The sequence below is a fragment of the Delphinus delphis genome, chromosome 3, assembly GCF_949987515.2.
Source record: "Delphinus delphis chromosome 3, mDelDel1.2, whole genome shotgun sequence".
NCBI lineage: Eukaryota > Metazoa > Chordata > Mammalia > Artiodactyla > Delphinidae > Delphinus > Delphinus delphis.
In genome coordinates, this window is record NC_082685.1 from 49,666,486 (window position 1) to 49,682,271 (window position 15,786).

A 15,786-nucleotide genomic window follows, 5' to 3' on the forward strand; every position below is an offset into this window, starting at 1 on the left:
CTATTTATGGTATGATATGATATAGGAGCATGTTCAGTTACTTAAAAAGCAATATAGGGCTTCCCTGGTGGCGCAGTGGTTGAGAGTCCGCCTGCCAATGCAAGGGACATGGGTTCGTGCCCCGGTCCGGGAAGATCCCACGTGCCGCAGAGCGGCTGGGCCCGTGAGCCATGGCCGCTGAGCCTGCGCGTCCGGAGCCTGTGCTCCGCAACGGGGGAGAGGCCACAACAGTGAGAGGCCTGCGTACCGCCAAAAAAAAAAAAAAAAAAGCAATATAATGTAGTATGCAAATAGAGTATGACAGTTATAATACAAAGGCAATACAAAGGAATAATGCAGAAAAGAAATACATCAGAATGTTAAGGTTGTTTGAATTGGAGAGAAGACAGTTGGATCATTTTTCTTTTATTTTTCTATATTTTCCAAATATTTTGTAATAAACACAGATTATATTATAATGTAAAGCTGTGAACTGCAGTTTTAAGACGAATTAAGAATCTGAAGTCAAAAGTGGGGGAAGTCAGCATCTTATTTGAGGATTCTGACAGTAGCAGAAATTGTCCAGAGTTCCATTCCCCATCTCTCTCCCTCCATGAGGGATGAGAGACCAGAGGGAAATGGAAGATCATTGAGGCCAAATGTAACCCTCAGCTTTCTCAAAACCACGTGGGTAGCTGATGTTTCAGTTCCTGGGGTCTTGGACAAAAGTCAGTCTTCAAAAGAGCACGCACCTTGTGAAATGTTAAGACTATAGCCGTCCCTCTTGTCATGGAAGCTGTTTGTTTTTGTTTTTAAACACAGCTCGACTTCAAAGATACTACAAAAATTAGAAAAAGGAAATGTTATATCGATTGCGTTTTCCGTTTGAGACCGATAGAAACGATTCTATTTAGGAATTACCTGCAGCATCTCAGAAACTCCCAAACCTGGCTGGATATCAGAACAACCTGGGAAGATTTTTAAAATAATAAGTGATTGGGCTCACAGGAGACTGTGACTCAGTAGACAAGGGATGAGTGTCCTCTCTGGTTTGTTTAAGCAAAGACCTCTAACTAGGCCAAAACGATACCATCTTTGTGTGACCAACCTCATTCTGATTTTCTCAGGCATGTTCTGATTTTAGAACTGAACATCCTGCATCCCAGGAAACTCCTCAATGCTGGGCAAACAGGGCCAGTTGGTCATCCTAAATCATCTTCTCAGACTCCTAACCAGGACATACACTTGACTCACTTTTAGTTATGGTGCAAACGCAGAGAAATGAAGAACAGAAAGAATGGAGTGAAATCTTTGAAATGCACAAGTCATCTTTCTTGGACCATTGAAGCCATCAAAGTGATCACATTAGAAAAAAGAAAAACCTTTTAGTTTTTTTAATCTTCTAATTTCCTGAACGTTTCTCCTTTCCAATGAACGTTTTATTTAAGAGAATACAATAGGGAATCTTAGCTGTTATGACTCCATTTAAAAATGCCTCTTAGGAATAGGCCAAAAGAATGACAATTTTATCCAAAATATAGGTCCAATCCTTAGCCATCATGGGTAAACATTGCCTTTATTTTTTTCTTTTTCTTTTTAATTTAATATTCCAATGGTAAGATAATGAACTCAAACATTAACAAAAGTGCTTTCTTTCAAAGTTTGGGCTGGAATTAAAGCGTTTGGGTCACTTGTTCCCTCTGTTGAAGTTGGAATGGGTAGCATAGAAATTCTTGCACTGTGTTACCCTCTTCAGCCTTTGTTCAATAACAATACAGTTGGAGGTGTGGAATAAGAACTTGAACATCAACAATGGGAAGAGTGCTGTGTGTTATTATTAGAGATTTATTCTATTATGGGGAACACACATTGAACCCTGAGAAACTACATTACTTTAAGCAAGCCTCTTATACATGTAGTGAAGAGTGACTTTTGCCGTTTCTGTACCAAATCATAGTGTGGAGGCAAAAACTGACCAGTTATTTTTCAATCATTGTCCCAACTAAAGACTTACAATTTTCCCCAGAAAAAAACAAAACACTCTTATTTTTACCTTTCTCAACTCTGTGTTAAGGAGAAAGAAATTATATGGAAGTTCTAAAAGATATGATTTCCTAACAAGTCCTTTTGACATTCATCCCCAAGTGCAAAATCTTGGAGAAAACTGGCTTATAGAATTTGAATAGCTTTGGTTATGCTTTCCAAGTGTCTTATTTACTTTAACAATAGGCTTCCTAACCAGGTTCACAGAGCAAGGAGTCTATGGCTCAATCAGTCTGTCATCTAGCTGGGACCAAGGAAAATCTGAGGGATGGCAATGCTGTGGAGAAGCTGAGGTGACCAGTGTGCAGTGTGTAGTGGCTTAGCCTACCAGCTCTGGAAGCAAAGTGATTGTGTTCAAATCCAGGCTTTCCCTCTTACTAGCTCTGCAGCCACAGGCAAGATATTTTAACTTTGAGCCTCAGTCCCCATCTGTAAAATGGAGTAAAAATGCTGACCCCGGAGAGTTTTTTGTGGCTTGAATGAAAAAAGCAAAGCACCTAGCACACTGTGGGAAGTGAGGTGTGTGCTCAGTAAGTGCTGGTGGCTGATGGAATTCTCTCCCCCTCACTCTTTATGTTCCAACCACGTGGGATAGATTAGTTCCCCCAATGAACTACATGTTCAATTTCAACCATAGACCTTCACCAATGCCCTTGCACCTACAAAAAGCACCCTAGCCCTTCACCTTACTAAATCTTATCATCCTTCCAGCCTCAGTTTTGGGGAAGCCTTCCCCACTCACCTAAACTTTAGGCTGATCATAACATCTTCCTGAACTTTCCCTTTATTTGTCAGGACAGGCACATAATAAAACTTAACAAATGATAATTATTTACTAATATCATTCTTATTTAGAAACTTTTTATCATAAATCAAATAAATGGGGTAAAATCCAGCTTTACAAAATAATGGGTTCTCCCACCTCTGTTGCACGTAACTAGATTACAGCAAAAGGTATCACGTAGTATTTGCCAAACTTCAGTAATTCTTACACTAATGTCATGTTTTTGCCATATCTCTACAATATCCATACTATTTGCCTAGAATTTTCTTTACATTGGTTCACTTTTTGTTTACATTGATTTGTTTTGAGGAAATATTAAACTACAGCCCTTAATGAGAAATGGTCTTTGGGAACTACTAATCTATTCCATCACTCTCCTTTTCCATGTCAGGAGACTGAGGCCTGGAGAAGGGCAGGAACTTCCCTACAGTCTTTTACCACGTATGTGTCAATGGCTTATCAATGGAGATAATTCAGATTTCCTACTTCTTAGCCTGCATCCTCTAGAGTATTCCATGTTGCCTCACGTGAGTTTCATTCCGGACAGGTCCTGTTTTAGTTTGGTTGACACATTTGTAAGGGACTGACAGAATAATCCATACTTTTTTGATAACTTACAAAGCTAACTAAGGAACACACTGGTGGTAGTTGTTCCTAACATAAAACAATGCCCTATTCCAAAGGAGTAATTTATGTTTCATGACTGACCAGTGACTTCCTTTCTTATCAAGATCCACTCCAGTAGCTTCTACCTACTTTACCAACAAGTAAAAACAAAAAAGTTGATTAGAACAGATTTCATTATTGCAATAACAATATCGTAATGGAAAAGCTGCTGCTTCTTTATAAATAATTTTATTGAGATTAATTCACATTTCATATAATTAAAGTATACTATTCAATGTTTTTAGTTTAGTCACAGGGTTGTGCAACCATTACCACAATATAATTATAAAACAATTTTTCCCCCTAAAAGAAATCAGTATCCACTATCAGACAATCCCCATCACCCCTCCTTCCCCGTCCCCAGTAATCACTAATCTACCTAACCTACTTTCTGTCTCTATGGATTTGCCTATCCTGGACTTTTCATATAAATGGAATCATATAATATATGGTCTTTTGCGATTGTCTTCTTTCACTTAGCATAATGTTTTCAAGGTTAATCATGTTGCATGTATCAGTACTCCATTTCTTTCTTTCTTTTTTTTTTTTTTTTGCTGCAAAAAGCTTTATTGTTTCCATTTGGTCCATGTCTTGGGAGAGGGCCCCGGGGTGGTTAAAAAGCTGCCTGGTGGCTGGAGAGAGAGAGGCTTTGGGCAGAAGCCCTGACACCCGAGGGGCTCCTCAAAGGCCGTGGGCTTCAGAGTTTCCTAGTCGTGCTTGAGGTGAGCCTTTGGAACAGATACGCGCCCAGCCCAGCCTGGGGACCAGCCAGCCTGCAGAGGTTGGTCAGCTGGTCGCCATCTTCTTGATGAGTTTCACCTGCTCCTCCAGGAAGCGGCTCTCCTGGAAGTCACAGAGCTGGGGGTCTGCCCCGGCAGAGTGCAGGGCATGTAGATCCAAAAGGCTCTTCTCCATGAGAATGGCGGCTTCCCTAGCATCCTGGGTTTTGCCCCACTCATCTTGAGATGGTTTCTGCACGTCCTGGAATAGGGCACTGCTGTGGCTCTGGGTTTGCATTTTCAAAAGACGCTGGGTGGCCCCCGTGCTTCTCCTCAGCCATTTCAAGGAAGATGTGGCCCACGCCCTCCAAAGCCACATCATCGTGGTCAAAATCGAAGCCCAGAGAGAGGGAGGTGTAGGAGGCCCGCAGACGAACCTGGGAGCTAATGCTTAATTGGTAAAAAGGAACTAAGCTCAAAAAATGGTGCTGGCTGGGCCTGGAGGCCGAGGATAGCTGAGTGGCTGATTCCGAAGGTTGCAACTGGAAAAAAGGTTGGAGGGTAGTTGGAGGGGGGAGCAAGGGGCAACCCTGGGTCTATTCCGTCCAAACACTGTTGAAGCAAGAGACAAACCTGCGGGGACTGCCCAGCGCACAGCGATCCATTTCTTTTTATAGCTGAATAATATTCCATTGTATGAATGTATACTCATTAGTTGATGGACATTTAGGTTTCCCACTTTATGGTTATTATGAATAACACTGCTAGAAATATTCAGGTAAAAGTTTCTGTGTGCATGTATGTTTTCATATCTCCTAGGTGTGGAATCACTGAGTTACGTGGTAATTCTATGTAAATCTGCTGTTTTGCCTTCCCCAAATCCTTGACTCTTCCTTTTCGTAACAGTCCTTCCCACCGCCCGTTTTGCTGTATAATTTCTCCCACTTTGGCTACTGCCAATCAACTCATCAGGATCGAGCCACCTCCCTCTGCCAAGAGGTGAGCATGTGATCCACGTCCTGTCAATCAGATGCCCTTTCCCTGGAATTTGATTCTTTGGCAGAGGGACAGTGAGGCTGAAAGGAGTAGGAACTCGCTCATCACTGTCTGTTCACTTTCTACTATCTATATCTCAGAGCTGTTCTTATTCTTCAACTTTTTCTTCAAGTACTGAGTTATACCGAATCCGTCCAATAAAGTCCCTCATTTTTTTTTCCTTAAGCAGGTCGAAGGTAGCTTTGTTGCTTGCATCCACCTTTAGCCACATCTTTGGATAAATAAAAATACATTCCTATTTCTTACTCTAAACTAGTCTTTCTGTTCATGCTGTAGGTTAGTCAACTCAAACCTTCCCCTGCCACCCCAGTCCATTGTCCAAAAGGGAAAGGAAAAACACTCTCTGTTATATGCCCTAATCCCCCAAATGAGGAATTCAAACAAGTCCCTGGATTCACCCTGTGTCCCAAAGACAAAGATGCTTATGCCAGAGCTACTGACAATGGTTTCTTCTTTCTTGGTCAAGTTATATTCTGAGGCTTTCACAGCAGCCTGGTCCCTGCTCTTTCATGTATATAAGGAGGATGCAGTCAAAACAAATTAAAAGTTTGGATGCCTTCATCCTGTATTAAACCACAGACCCACAGGAGGGTCCTTCAGATCCATAGATTAGGTCCGGAACTCTTCTTTCCTTCTGTGAAAGCCAAAAATGCACAGGACAATGAAAGAGATGATTTTATTTAGGGTATTGCAATATGGAAAACGTTCATTAATGAGGAGCATCTCAAAGGAAAGGACAGAGACCTGTGGTTTATAGAAGGAAGTAGACAAGGAATCATGAGGCAGAGTGGAGGAGGGTCTTAAATGAGTCATATGGGAAGGGTGGTCCTTGGTGGTTAGCTCTCCCCTGAAACAGTAAAGCTTGAGGAACAATTAGATGAAGTTCAATGTTGTCCTTTCCTTCCCCCCTTCCTTCCATCCCCCCTTCCTTCTTTCTTTCCTTTCCCCCTTCCTTCCTTCCCCTTCCTTCCATCCTTCTTTCTTTCCTTCCTTCCTTCCCTCCTTCCTTCCCTCCATCCTTCCACCCCCTTCCCCTCTCTCTTCCTTCCTCCCTCTCCTCCCTCCTTCCTTCCTTCCTTGCTTCCTTCCCTCCATCCTTCCATCCGCCCTTCCTCCCTCCCTCCTTCCTTCCTTCCCCCTTCCTCCTATCCCTCTTTCCTTCCTTTTCTCCCTCCCTTCTTCCATCCTTCCCTCCTTCCTTCCTTGCTTCCTTCCCTCCATCCTTCCATCTCCCCTTCTTCTTTCTTTCCTTTCCCCCTTCCTTCCTTCCCCTTCCTTCCATCCTTCTTTCTTTCCTTCCTTCCTTCCCTCCTTCCTTCCCTCCATCCTTCCACCCCCTTCCCCTCTCTCTTCCTTCCTCCCTCTCCTCCTTCCTTCCTTCCCTCCTTCTCTCCTTCCTTCCATCCCCCCTTCCTCCATCCCTCCTTTCCTTCCTTCTTTCTTCCTTCCATATTGTTTTTCATTCAGGAAATATATACATATTGAATATCTACTTTTATGCTGGGGCTAGGGCTGTGGGCTGAAGGTAGAGTATCCTGCTGTCAGGTCCTTGTGAAAGGAAACAGAGCTTAGTAGGTGTCTTGACCTGCATAGGCTGAGGGAGCATGGGTTTTGAGGCACACTCTTTTCCTCTTACTGCCTCTTTCTTATCATTCCCCTTCCCGTGTCACCTCTCCTCTCTTGGTTTCTGTGTCTTGGATCAAGATACCCCTTTGTCTGGATAGCACGTCTACATTTTTGTACTAACTCCCAAGTCAATCTAAATACCAAGGAATTTTTCTAGATTTCAAATGAAGTCCATGAGATAGCTTTAATGGCTCCTACCAAGCACCATGGAATTCTTTAACAGAGATGATCTACTTTTTCTTAGTTTTATGTAAAGTGGTATCTAAAAGCAGCTTCAGGATAGCCTCCAGTCCCCTCTTCCAACTAGATTGCCTCTCCTAAATGCCTCACATAGAAATTCTAATAGGTTCTCAGAGCTGAATGAATCTCTCCTTCCCTTATTTATATTCTTTAACAATCTGCCTTATTGAAATCATTTATGAATGTCTGCTCTGGTAGTTTGTAAGTCATTTTTTATTCATATGTCTATCTTCTAAAATGCCTTTGACACCTATCAGTTGTAAATCTTCCTGGGTTTGAGGAACAAGTGTGAAATGTTCTTACTATAGGAAAAACAAAAACACAAAACAACTGTACTTAAGTGGAAAACTCTACATTGTCTATAGCATATCCTTCCAGTGTTATCTTATTCTGATTCCATGGGAGTTACTATTTTGTAAGCTGTAAATAACTGATAGCAAAGTAAAATAAGTCTTGTCTATAGACATGCAAATTCTATCCGGTGGAGGAAGTCTAGCTGACTTCCGGCTCCCATTGTGGAAGAGTCCTCTTTCACCTCTATATCACGTTCATTTCAATATTCCTGATCTATAAATGTGTCTTTTTTTTAGTGGCACTTTTAACACATACCTAATTTTCTCATTAACGAGTTAATAAAATCTTTGACACATGTTCATATTTATATGAGAGTCATAATTTAACCTTTTTTTGAAAATTATACTTTACCAAGATTGAATTTCATTAAATTGCTCAGATCATCAGGGTTCACTGAGGAAATGGGTTCAGGGGAAATAAAGTGTAGTAGTGAAGAATACAGGACTTGCAGTTAGACTCCCTGTGTTTAAAATCTACCCAGATCTACCACTTTCTTTTTTCCTAAGCTCTCTGACCGTAGGCACGCTACTTAGCCTCTCAGTGCCTCAGCAGAGATAACAGAACATATTTTATAGGATTATTGTAAGGACTACGTGAGCTCCTCAGACAATGTGTGGCATATAGTAAGGGCTCAATACATACCAGCTATTGATATTATTATTTAATAAGGAAACATGTAAGTAAATTCTGGGTCCCAGTAAATCTTAGCAGGTTAAAGACAGAAAGCAAAATTTTTCCAGTCACATATCTCAAGTATTCACAGTCACAGTTCCATGTATAGGAGGACAAGTTGAGGTGACAGAAAGGGGTAGAATCAAACTCAGATCAAACTTTGAGCTATTATTCTGCAATCTTGTCCCCCTTTGCAAATAAAGCATTAAAATGTTAGCCCTGGGATTTTCAAAACAAAGCCTCTTAGTTGACAGACAATGGGCCCTTCCTGTTTCTCTCTTTTAGACCAGCTCCCACACCCTCCCTCTCCCAGGACTTCTTACAAGTCTCTCCTCTGACTCAAAATAGAAAATGGGCAGAGGCACAATTATCAGGGTTATTTTGGTCTCAGGAGACCCATTTTCAAGGTACCAATTTAGAATCCCTTTCTAGCCAATTCCTGCTAATGTATTTTCTGAGACATTTTTGGGTCCTCCATGACCTTACATTTTACTGTCTCTTTTTGGTTAGCTGATAAAAAAGCTCCTTCATAAGTATCTCTGATTGGGTGTCCGGAAGACAAAGACAAAAAGAAGATAAAGAACCCAGAAACAGTAGGGTAGGGAAGGGAAGTGTCAGACTGAACTGGAAAGCCAGCTTAGGAGAAGCAGCCTTTATCTGCACACACAGGGCAATTTGTGAACTATGCTCACGAGGAAGAAATTATATCTCAGTGAACCAAACACAGTGCTTGCGTTGGTTTTTTTTTAGGAGGAAAGTTGGTTTGTTTTTAAGCTGCTTTTGTTTTATCTGAATCAGAACAAAATTAAAAAAAATTTTTTTGATACATAGTTTTGGTTTGAATTGTCTCGTTTTCTGCTATGTGCTCATCTGCATTGGTAAAAGATGAAAGCCACGTCTATTTTTTTCTTAAAGTGTCAGGTTTCTTAATTATGAATTCATGAACCCTTAAGAGGTCAAGATAGGTGAATATTTGAAGTATATATATTTTAATAAATTCTTCTGGGGGCCTTACTTTTATTAGCTACTTAAAAGGGCTGAAGATTAACGCAAATTTAAGTCTCACTGCTTTAGACGATTTTAAAAGAATAGAATCATTTTATCATTTCTTCCTGTCAGTAGGCAATAAGGGCATGCACGTGAAGAAGAGATTTTTTTTTGCATCATAATTACATTTATTGCTGTACAAAACTGTATCACCATAAACTAGTGTCCATTTGCTATTTGTATTAACATCTTCATTGGAGTATAATTGCTTTACAATGGTGTGTTAGTTTCTGCTGTATAACAAAGTGAATCAGCTACACATATACATATATCCCCATATCTCCTCCCTCTTGCGTCTCCTTCCAAAGAAGAGGTTTTGACTCAGCCTTTGTTCCATCTCCTCTAAGGCCAGAACTTGGTGTGAGTGTAATTCAGGAAGGGAGAGAGTGACTGCAAGAAGCCACAGAGCGTGTGATCACTGCAATTTCACAGACTAACAAGAGACCACTTTTCAAAATTCTTGTTTATTCTGTGCCACAAAAAAATAAAGCGAAATGGGTTCATCTTTCCTCTGGAGAAGTAAGCCTGCAAGGTCAACTGGTTAAGTGATGTGGACCAATTTCATTCCAGTGTTCGATAATGTTCTGATTATTTAGAATGTTTGGAGGGGTTTGTTCTCTGATGAGACTGAAAAATCACCACATTAAGGCTATCAATGATTCATCGCAAAGGTCCGGGGGTTGGGGGAACTACTCCCTGCTCTCAGTACAGCATAAAGGGTTGAATTCATTCTCCCAGCTTTCAACCTGCTTCTGAAATGTTCTGAACTGGATAAAGCAGAGGGGCACGGGGGAGGGGGGTGTCCATTGATTGTTCAGCTTGCTTCCTCAGTAGGCAGCACGGCCATATTTAAAAACTTTTTAATCCTGTATTTAGCAAGACTTAAAAAAAGGTTGTTGCTTTTGACCAACGAATTTCATATTTAGGAATTGTTTACCTCTGAACAACTCCATAGCATCTCTGGAAGTAGACCCTGACCATCATTAGTTTAAAAAAAAAGTTCTCCAAGTGATTCTAATGTGAAGCCAACTGAGAATCATCAGTTAGAGTCAGAAAAATCTGGATTTTTTTAACACCATTTTACGATAAATCACTTCAGACTCAAAGCCTGTTTGCTTATCTGTAAAGTAGGGACATGCAACGAATATTATACTAGACTTCCATGAATATGGAAAAAGGAAAAACAGAAGGGCACACTCTTAGGATTAAATATTAATCCTTTTCCATCCTACAATAGACACTCTCCCCCACAAAGAGTTATAAAAATGACAAATGCCTCATTACCATATTCAAATGTAATGAATTTAAAATAACTGGGTTTTTTTAAGGTGATTAATTCTGACCAAGCACTTTTTCCCTCTTTGCTGAGTGAATAATAATAACTAATTTACAGTAAGCAGGTGATTCACATTCTACTCACACTCAAGAGATTTCCTGGCTAGAACCGGTGTGGAAGATCAAGCTATCTTGGCTGGCTGCCTATTCATCCATGGGATTATTCTTTACAACAGACCCAGCCACAGCAAGAGGAATTTATGCCCAGCTGAGACAATTGTCCTTATCACCATGCATCTTCTGGGAACATTCCCCAACCTCTGCCACATGTCCTTTGCCTCCTTTTGTAATAATACCAGCAACTATTTTTGAGTGACTTCTCTGTGCCAGTCAATTTGTGCTAATTATTTTACATAGAGTATTGCATTTAACCCTCACAACAGCTTTGTGAATGAAGTATATTATCTCCATTTCACAGATGAGGAAATAGGCTTAGAGAGGTTAAAAACCTGCCCATGGGCACAGAGCTAATATTTAACACCTGGATTTGAATTCAAGTCTCTCTGGCTCTTAACCACTACACTAAATTCCTTCTTGACCTTCCCAGATTCTGCCCTTTGTTCTAGCTCAAATCAGAGAACAAATAAGGTCTCCATCTCAGAACACTGCTACTTTGTGTTTTTATTACGCTAATAACTAACATTTTTGAGGGCTTAGCAGGCACCTATGCTCTATATTCCTTATTCTTTCCTTTGAGCCACCTCTTCTAGATTATCTACATGTATTTTTAAATTTTTAAACTAATGGATTTTTTTACACATTGACAATTAGGTATATGTTCTTACATACATGTATCATGTCTACTCACTTTAGTTCTCACTCTTTGCTCCTCCCCCTCTGCTCATAGGAAACTATTTACAGCTCCAAATACCAGCCACACTATCTCTTGCTTCTGGGCTTTTCATACAGTCTCCTTCTGAGAGGTGTTCCTTCAAGTTCATTTTCCTTCTCCTTACTCATTCTTTAGAACTGGGTTTCCCACACCTTCCAAAGATGGCTTTACGTCACCCACATCTGAGCTGATCTAGCTCAGCTCAGCGCTTATGCTGTGTTTACATATTGTTTATTCAAAATTTGTCTCCCCCATGATGTTGGAAGCCCCTATACCACAATGACTGATGCATCAGCTGTTCATAGCAAAGTGCCCACATATGGTAGACCTTTGGGAAAAAAATTTTTTTTTTAGAAGTTACATTTTTATTTATTTATTTTTTATTTAGAAATATGTACTTTTTAAAACACATTCAGTAATATCAATAAATATGGGGATGCACAGGCCAGCTGCCCATGGATGTGTTGTTTGGCCTGTACACTGTTTTACAAAATACAGAATTAGCTGCCAACATTAAAAATATATATAATAATTCAAATTTTCACAGATTTCTCATCAATGTTCTAGTTTTCTCAACTCCTCCCTCATCATTTTTCTTCCTAGTGAAGACCAAACATACCAAGTACTTTTCTATGGTGTTGCTTGGTTGTTTATTTTTGTTGTTGTTTTTTCACACACACACACACACACACACACACACACTGTATTTTATTTTTACAAGAGATAAATAAACTGACACCAAGCATTGTAAATTGATGACCACAACAAAAGCAACAATGATTGCAATTACCAAACACGAAACACACTCATACTACGTCATAATACTGACATTCAGTCCAGTAATCCTCCACTGTAACAGCTCCTTTACTTTGCAGTGATAATTGATTTGTATATTTTTTGCCTCTGAGTCCTTGTGGGATTTTTTTTTTATTCAAACAGAAAGTCACAAAAATTATAATCATCCTTATCAGTTCACTCAGTCCCACGTAATAAATTTTTTTTAATCTTGATCTTTTGTTAGCACTTTTATGAATTCATCCGTTTTCCATTAGAGGTCTGAAAATGCTTATTTATTCAGTTCAGCAGTATAGTCAGTAACCAGAAACCTGTACTTGTCAGAGTCTTTTCCATGAATTCCTTGAAGATGAAAGCCTTTTATGGAACATTTTTGCAAAAGCACCAGACTATACCCAGAACTGTCTGTAAATGACAAAAGATTTAAAAATGACCACAGTTAAAGATTTGATGAAAGTTCATAATAATGCAATTGACAAGGAAATTTAGTTATTTCTGAGATATACATTTTAAAGTAATAACTACAATTATGACTTATACCAGACTATATAAGATTTTTAGAAATTTCATGTCATGTCTGAAACATTTATATTAACATATTTCCATAAATAACCCGAAGAAAGTTTAGTATTAGTTGTTTTTTGTTTGTTTGTTAGTTTTTCTATACTGCAGGTTCTTATTAGTCATCAATTTTATACACATCAGTGTATACATGTCAATCCCTATCGCCCAATTCAGCACACCACCATCCCCACCGCACCACAGTTTTTCCCCCTTGGCGTCCATAAATTTGTTCTCTACATCTGTGTCTCAACTTCTGCCTTGCAAACTGGTTCATCTGTACCATTTTTCTGGGTTCCACATACATGCGTTAATATATGATATTTGCTTTCAACTTTCTGGCTTACTTCACTCTGTATTACAGTCTCTAGATCCATCCACGTCTCAACAAATGACTCAATTTCGTTCCTTTTTATGGCTGAGTAATATTCCATTGTATACGGTACCACATCTTCTTTATCCATTCGTCTGTCGATGGGAATTTAGGTTGCTTCCATGACCTAGCTATTGTAAACAGTGCTGCATGAACATTGCGGTGCATGTGTCTTTTTGAATTATGGTTTTCTCTGGGTATATGCCCAGTAGTGGGATTGCTGGATCATATGGTAATTCTATTTTTAGTTTTTTAAGGAACCTCCATACTGTTCCCCATAGTGGCTGTATCAATTTACATTCCCACCAACAGTGCAAGAGGGGTCCCATTTCTCCACACCCTCTCCAGCATTTGTTGTTTGTAGATTTTCTGATGATGCCCACTCTAACTAGTGTGAGGTGATACCTCATTGTAGTTTTGATTTGCATTTCTCTAATAATTAGTGATGTTGAATAGCTTTTCATGTGCTTCTTGGCCATCTGTATGTCTTCTTTGGAGAAATGTCTATTTAGGTCTTCTGCCCATTTTTGGATTGGGTTGTTTGTTTCTTTAACATTGAACTGCATGAGCTGTTTATATATTTTGGAGATTAACCCTTTGTCCGTTGATTCATTTGCAAATATTTTCTCCCATTCTGAGTGTTGTCTTTTTGTCTTGTTTATGGTTTCCTCTGCTGTGCAAAAGCTTTGAAGTTTCATTAGGTCCCATTTGTTTATTTTTGTTTTTATTTCCATTACTCTAGGAGGTGGGTCAAAAAAGATCTTGCTGTGATTTATGTCAAAGAGTGTTCTTCCTATGTTTTCCTCTAAGAGTTTTATAGTGTCCGGTCTTACACTTAGGTCTCGAATCCATTTTGAGTTTATTTTTGTGTATGGTGTTAGGGAGTGTTCTAATTTCATTCTTTTACATGTAGCTGTCCAGTTTTCCTAGTGCCACTTATTGAACAGACTGTCTTTTCTCCATTGTATATATTTGCCTCCTTGGTCATAGATTAGTTGACCATAGGTGTGTGGGTTTATCTCTGGGCTTTCTATCTTCTTCCATTGATCTATGTTTCTGTTTTTGTGCCAGTACCCTATAGTCTTGATTACTGTAGCTTTGTAGTATAGTCTGAAGTCAGGGAGTCTGATTCCTCCAGCTCTGTTTTTTTCCCTCAAGACTGCTTTGGCTCTTCGGGGTCTTTTGTGTCTCCATACAAATTTTGAGATGATTTGTTCTAGTTCTGTAAAAAATGCCATTGGTAATTTGATAGGGATTGCATTGAATCTGTAGATTGCTTTGGGTAGTAGAGTTATTTTCACAATATTGATTCTTCCAATCCAAGAACATGGTATATCTCTCCATCTGTTGGTATCATCTTCAATTTCTTTCATCAGTGTCTTATAGTTTTCTGCATACAGGACTTTTGTCTCCCTAGGTAGGTTTATTCCTAGATATTTTATTCTTTTTGTTGCAGTGGGAAATGGGAGTGTTTCCTTAATTTCTCTTTCAGATTTTTCATTATTAGTGTATAGGAATGCAAGAGAATTCTGTGCATTAATTTCTTATCCTGCAACTTTACCAAATTCATTGATTAGCTTTAGTGGTTTTCTGGTGGCATCTTTAGGATTCTCTGTGTATAGTATCATGTCATCTGCAAACAGTGACAGTTTTACTTCTTTTTTTCCAATTTGTTTTCCTTTTATGTCTTTTTCTTCTCTGATTGCTGTGGCTAGGACTTCCAAAACTATGGTGAATAATAGTGGTGAGAGTGGACATCCTTGTCTCGTTCCTGATCTTATAGGAAATGCTTTCAGTTTTTCACCATTGAGAATGATGTTTGCTGTGGGTTTGTTGTATATGACCTTTATTATGTTTAGGTAGGTTCCCTCTATGTCCACTTTCTGGAGAGTTTTTGTCATAAATTGGTGTTGAATTTTGTCAAAAGCTTTTTCTGCATCTATTGAGATGATCATATGGTTTTTCTTCTTCAGTTTGTTAATATGGTGTATCGCATTGATTGATTTGCATATATTGAAGAATCCTTGCATCCCTGGGATAAATCCCACTTGATCATGGTGTATGATCCTTTTAATGTGTTGTGGGATTCTGTTTGCTAGTATTTTGTTGAGGATTTTTGCATCTATATTCATCAGCGATAATGGTCTGTAATTTTCTTTTTTTGTAGTATCTTTGTCTGGGTTTGGTATCAGGGTGATGGTGGCCTCATTGAATGAGTTTGGGAGTGTTCCTTCCTCTGCAATGTTTTGAAAGAGTTTGAGAAGGATGAGTGTTAGCTCTTCTCTAAATGTTTGATAGAATTCAACTGTGAAGCCATCTGGTCCTGGACTTTCGTTTGTTGGAAAACTTTTAATCACAGTTTCAATTTCATTACTTGTGATTGGTCTGTTCATATTTTCTGTTTCTTCCTGGTTCAGTCTTGGAAGGTTATACCTTTCTAAGAATTTGTTCATTTCTTCCACGTTTTCCATTTTATTGGCATAGAGTTGCTCGTAGTAGTCTCTTAGGATGCTTTGTATTTCTGTGGTGTCTGTTGTAACTTCTCCTTTTTCATTGCTAATTTTATTGATTTGAGTCCTCTCCCTCTTTTTCTTAATGATTCTGGCTAATGGTTTATCAATTTTGTTTATCTTCTCAAAGAACCAGCTTTTAGTTTTATTGATCTTTGCTATTGTTTTCTTTGTTTCTATTTCATTTATTTCTG